This window comes from Cyanistes caeruleus, chromosome 6 (genome assembly GCF_971803275.1).
Source record: "Cyanistes caeruleus chromosome 6, bCyaCae1.hap1.1, whole genome shotgun sequence".
Classification (NCBI taxonomy): Eukaryota; Metazoa; Chordata; class Aves; order Passeriformes; family Paridae; genus Cyanistes; species Cyanistes caeruleus.
In genome coordinates, this window is record NC_141706.1 from 60,213,687 (window position 1) to 60,218,266 (window position 4,580).

At 47.2% G+C, this 4,580-nt stretch overlaps 1 long non-coding RNA gene across 1 annotated transcript; it reads right to left on the bottom strand.

Moving 5' to 3' along the window:
• Nucleotides 1–1,579: 1,579 nt before the first annotated feature.
• LOC147652734 (uncharacterized) lies at nt 1,580–3,429 on the bottom strand. The gene is made up of 2 exons (XR_015288363.1): nt 2,082–3,429; nt 1,580–1,879 (listed from the first exon to the last, which is right to left on the bottom strand). It is a non-coding gene; the product is annotated as an uncharacterized LOC147652734 (long non-coding RNA).
• Nucleotides 3,430–4,580: the final 1,151 nt, after the last annotated feature.

Genomic DNA, 4,580 nt, shown 5'->3' on the forward strand with positions numbered 1-4,580 from the left:
GGCAGGAGTCACAGCACAGCGCAGGGGAGATTACAAAAGCAGCCTGAGGAAGGGGGGAGCTCCCAGCCCCACCCCAAAAAAGAGACAAGGGAGACCTGGGTATAAGAGGAGTGAGAAAGCTCCCTCAGCATCCCAGCAGAAGGGGAAGTCAGTGAGTGCAGAAATGCATCTGCTTCCCCTCCTTCCCCACAGCGTGGAGCTGCACTGCCTGTTTTCAGCTCCGGGTGTAGCTCCCCAGGGCTGTTCCCCGGCTCTCAGCAGGGTGAATGGGATCTGCAGCAGCCAGAAGCATCAAATATCTCCACCTGGCCATAAAGCACAGCTCAGACTCTGGGCTGGTTGTTTTTCCAGCTCAAGGAAGGCAGGTGACAGCCACTGTGCCATAAAGCCCATCAGTGCAGTGCTACAGGAGCAGTGCCCTCAGTGCACACTTGGACAAGCAGAAGGAGTTTATACTGCACTATCATCACTTTAAGGCCACAGGATTTGGTCCTTTTGTTCTGGTTCTGGGAACCCTAAAGCTGGATTTACTATATCATCAAATCACAGCACACAAGGGGTCTGAAGACCTGGAAAGTTCCTGTGTCCCTGCTGGGAAGGCAGGAATGCTTTCGCTCCAGTGAACAAATTACAGCCAAACCCCTGCTAGAGATTCTCCTGCATTGTATTTGCACTTCTAAGGTGCCAGCAGGAAATTGCACCTTGGCAATGTTTTCTCATTAAAACTCCTGATTTAAAGCACCGATTGCGTTATCCTTAAATAAATCTCAGCATTCAGGGCTGTTTAATGTCAGGGGTTGGATTTGGATCCAAGCTGTGCACGTGTAGCAGCACCAGCCTCATCAGGGCTGCTTCTGCTCCTCACCCACATGATGGAGACAGAAATTTGCATCCCCCACCGCAGCTGCCATGTGCCAAAGCTGTGTGCTGGTGCTCTGACAGGACTGGATACCCAGACAAGTCTGCTTTCCAGGGATGCTGCAGCTCAGCTGAAATCACAGTGCCCACAGCAGTGCAACTTCTGAGATGACACTCTAATATTCTTAGCTGAGCTGGTACAGCAAAGCAAGCACATGGCCACCTGGATCACCTCTGAGCACTGTGAGGGGTGGAGGAGCTCAGTGACATGGGGCCTCCTGGAATGGCATCACTGCCAGCCAGCCCTCACCAGGGCAGCTCTTCCTGGAAGAGGCTTTGAACAGGGACACTGATACTGATGTGACCACTGATAACAGAGATACAGGTTGTAACAGACAGGTGAAATGCAGTGACTGATCTGCCTGACTCAGTGCTCTTGTTGAATACAGATATAATTTATTTTTATTCTGGAAAAAGAAGACTTCGTGGAGCTAAAAAAAAAAAATGGGAGAAACTAAAGGCATCATTTCAGTGAAACCCCACAGACACATTTCAACAACCAAAAAATATAAAATTTAATCTTTTTTTCAGAAACCAAACATTCAAAAGACACCTATTTTGCACAAAACACAATTTCTCTTTGCAAAATCAAAAATGCTTGCCGGGGCCCCAGTACCTTGTCCATGGAAGCAGCAAATACCAGACATGCAGGAAACTCTTGCTTTATTTAACTAATTGTATTTCTTTCCTTTTCCTTCTATATTCTCCAAGGGACAATGCACATGTCATAGGCTGTGAAAAGCCACAGGCATGCCCTATCTGTGAAATTGAAGTCTCCAGGCTTCCTGCCTGGTTGTGCTGTCTCTCTGCACTCTGGGGTCTTCTGTACAGCTCAAGTCTCTTGATCTCATGTGGAAAGGGAACTGTGCTGCCTCTGCTCTTGCTAATGCAGCCTGCCATGGCTTGGCAGCCTCCTCTCCATCCTTCTTCCCAAAGATACTCCTCTTGTGAGACAACACCACTAGGAGAAAAAAAAATACTTCCTTTCAGTAAGTGCCCATATTTTTCTGAGAGCAGGCAGACCAAGACACAGACTGGCAAAGAAAATCTTTTTGATACCTTGGCATCCACTGGTGAGCAGCCAGCCCATGACCAGAACAGCAGAGAAGGAGTTTCTGTGTAATTTCTCTGCCTGCCCACAGGACATTGAATTAAAAACTTACCAACAGCAAGGCCTGGCCCAAAGCAGTTAGCCCATCCACATCACTCAGAGATGGATACTTGTTTGGGTCCTCAGAGTCAGAGTGAGCCAGGCTGTCCTCTTTCAGCATCTTCTTTGCAATAGCCAGTCTGTTGAACTGGTATTCTGGCAGCTCTGAGCATCAATAATGCAGATCTCTACCCTGGGAGTGCTAAAAAATATACCAAAAGTGAAGCCCTCTGTTTTTGGGTCGGCCTATCTGCATTTACATGCCATCAGCCAGGACTGCTGCACCCTCTTAGACCCCAGAGGAGTCTGGGGCTCACCACCATCAGCCATGCTCATCTTTATTCAGCTACAAAATGCTCTTTCCTAGTCTTAGATACACACTGTATGGCATTTGGAATAGATACCTGCAGCTGCCTTTTTGATTTTTTCCCTGTTCTCCTTTTCCCTGTAACATTATGTTCTCCTAGGGAGGAAAAACATTAGCTTGATGCTTGGGATGATTCAATTACTCAGCAGTAGGTCAGAGAAAAAACAAACATTGGATGCTGTCTCTTGCATCCTCTAAGCAAAAGCCTTGCTGGAGCATGTGAACTAGAATTCCAGACAGCATCTTAGGACCAGTAGTCCAAAACTACTGAAATAATTTATACCCCTCTTTAAACAGCTTTGTTAAAAACACCCCAACATTTATCTACAACCAGTGGCAATACATTCATCTTCTTTAAAAACATCTGGATTCATTACTTATTATCAGACCTAAATACTTTTCCTCGCTATTTGGAAGGAGTTGTGAAATTCAGCTAACACATACAAATCCTGAGTTTCATTAATAATGATGTCTGCTTTTGGACAGTCCCATTCTCCTAGCAGATGCTCAGATAAACCAGAGCCAGATATAGACATCTCCCACAATCTTCTTCATGATTTTGTTCGAATGAAGATTGTGTGGCAGCATTTGCTACCCCGGCTCTACACTTTCCGTGGATGTTGGCACACATGAAGCGTTGCAAAAGCTGGTGAGAATTTATATTCACAGAAACATTCACACCAGAAGAATTCATGCTGTCATCACACGGAATAGGAGAGGACAAAGTGGGAGGTCCCAAACAAGGAACAAAAAAAAATGCCCAGGAAATCAGTCAGACAAATAATGAAGAAAAAAGGCACTTCTGAGAAGCATGAAAACACCAATGTGAAGTGAGGGAAGGGAGCTGCACTGTGACCAAGAGTGAGGAATTGTTGCAACAAAGAATTTAAGCCAAATTTTGGTGCAAAGCCAAGGACACAGCTCAAAAAATCCTTCTTTCAGCTTTTACATGACCACAGAAGCACTCAGACTTTCCTCTTTGGCACTTCAAGGCACTCAGCCCCAGTGCCTGGGCCTGTCAGGATTGAACCCAGCACCTCCCTCAGCTCTGCAGATCAGGCTCAGCTGCAGAGCCTGGGGCTCCTGTGCCCAGCCAGGCAGAGCACCTGCCTTCCTAGGCAGTGGGTACAGCTGCCTGGGAGCTGCCAAAGAGGAATTTGGGTATTTACAGCAGCCCAGCACTCACAGTGTGCAGCCAAGGAGAAAAGGGAACCTTCTCCTCACATCTTAGTGCCAGCACAACCCAATAATTGTGCTGGTCCATTCCCTGCCCTGAAATGCTGCTCTGCTGCAGCAGCAGGAGGGGAGCCCTCTCATCAGGGCACAGCTGGTGGAGACACAAAAGCAGGGCACTGCTCTGCTGTTTCTTGCAGGGCATGCCCCTGCCATGCTCCTCTGACAGTGTCTGTCACCCTTGGATAAGGGTGGGATGGGGGACCCTGGAAGCTGACACAGCCAGGCCAGGGTGTTGGCTGAGGAGTGAGCAGGTCACAGGGCAAGATGGGGTCACCAAAAAGCCCTTTTGCTCAGGTGTGCCTCCAAAATGCACTTTGGGAATAGTCTGAGCAAAACCACTCCTGCCTTAAGTTCCTCCAGGAACTAAAATTCAAGGCATCAGGATGACCTAGTTATTTTTTTAAACTCCTGGACAGTTATAGGAAATATCACCATGAAATACTTGTCACTGCTGTCTGAGCTGCAGAAATGTTCTCTTCCTGGTTGTGTTTGAAAGGTGTGCAGTGAACATGGCTGTGTTTAATTCCAGGGCAGAAGCAGTAAATGGGCTTACATATGTACTTTTATGATAAACCCAGTCTGAGTTATCTGGGAGCTCCCAGATGGCACACACTTCCCAGTTTGCTATCAGAGCTGGATGTGGGCATGTGCCAGCCCTTCCCTCCCTCTGCCAGCACACTCTGCTTCCACAAGAAAAATATGCCAGCATGTATGCCAAAATCTGCAAAGGAAGGCGAGTGTGGACAAGTGGCACAAGACCCTGAAGCAATGAAACAGAGTAGGTGCAGACTCAGACACCTCTCAGAGAGTGGGACACAAAAAATACTGTGGGTATATACTGACTCTTGGATCTTGATTTTTTTTGTGTGGGGCCTGGATCAAATACCCCTCAGAGGAAAATAAATATTT